The sequence below is a fragment of the Mustela lutreola genome, chromosome 1 (genome assembly GCF_030435805.1).
Source record: "Mustela lutreola isolate mMusLut2 chromosome 1, mMusLut2.pri, whole genome shotgun sequence".
Taxonomy (NCBI): domain Eukaryota; kingdom Metazoa; phylum Chordata; class Mammalia; order Carnivora; family Mustelidae; genus Mustela; species Mustela lutreola.
The window spans coordinates 102,002,074-102,003,356 of NC_081290.1; the positions used below are offsets into that span (position 1 = coordinate 102,002,074).

The following is a 1,283-nucleotide window of genomic DNA, read 5'->3' on the forward strand; positions in this document are numbered from 1 at the left end:
CTGCAGCTGGTGTCCTCTCATCTGTCTTCCCAACAGATAAGAACCGTCCTGGACTCAAAACTCCTTGCAATGATTGCTGTTGAGGTTTTTCTTTGGTGTTCACAACTTTGACAATACAGTAACTTGTTCAGTCCATAGATGGTGGAGAATTTGGAAAACAAAACCAAAAGCAGTTGAGTCACTGTCAGTGCAGATCCCCCCAGTCTCCACACATTTCAGGAGCTCCAAGGGCAGTATGTGCATGTTGCTTTCACTGTAAACTCAGGCAGTTTGGTTTTATTTTTATTTATTTTTTAAATTTTTAAAAATTTTTTAATTAACATATAATGTATTATTAGCCTCAGGGGTACAGGTCTGTAAATCACAAAAATATGGAACACTTCACAATTTTGCATGTCATCCTTGTGCAGGGGCCATGCTCATCTCTGTATCGTTCCAATTTTAGTATATGTAGTGCCGAAACGAGCCCAGCAGTTTGGTTTTAATGTTGGAGGCATTGTTGTCCTCATTTTATAAGCAACAGAAGAGGGTTGCTTTTAGAGTATACAATGTTCTTAAATCTGGGTAATATTTGTAATGCTACAAAGCCTTTTTGCAGTTTTCAACACCTCCTTGTTTTCCCTGACTGCTTCCTCTTTCTGGTATTATAACTGGGTCATGGTAAGGTTCCAGAGAACCATATACAGCAGTGAGTAAAGAGAACATATGGGGGAAAAAGAGAGAGAGAAAAAAGAGAGAGAGGCAGAGAGAGAGAGAAGTGCAAATCAGAGAACAGACTCTTAACTATAGAGAACAAACTTTGGGTTGCTGGAGAGGAAATGGGTGGGGCTGCGCTAAATGAGTGATGGGAGTTAAGGGGAGCACTTGTGATGAGCACTGGGTGTTGTATACGAGTGATGAATCACTAAATTCTACTTCTGAAACTAATATGACACTGTATGTTAACTAATTGGAATTTAAATATAAACTGGAAAAAAGAAAAAAAGAAGAAATGATTAAAGAGGAGCCAACCACTTATAGTATTGTAGAGAAGGATGTGATCCATCTGAATACATTTTATTTGGGCTGGCTTTCAGAATCCTCTTTTGAATCATGGCCAAAAACTAAGTTTCAGCTGAATTTACCGTTGTGCCCCTCTTCACTTAGATGGTTTTATTGCTGGGTGTGCGGGTGCATGTGTGCAGGCATGGCTGAGGTTTTGCTCTTGTAATTTATAATGGCTCTATCTATAGTATAGTCATTTTATCGAAGTTTGTAGAAACGCTAATGTGTGCCACCATTTG

At 39.0% G+C, this 1,283-nt stretch overlaps 1 pseudogene; it reads right to left on the reverse strand.

Moving 5' to 3' along the window:
- Positions 1-365: 365 nt before the first annotated feature.
- LOC131822869 (U6 spliceosomal RNA) lies at positions 366-466 on the reverse strand (annotated as a pseudogene).
- Positions 467-1,283: the final 817 nt, after the last annotated feature.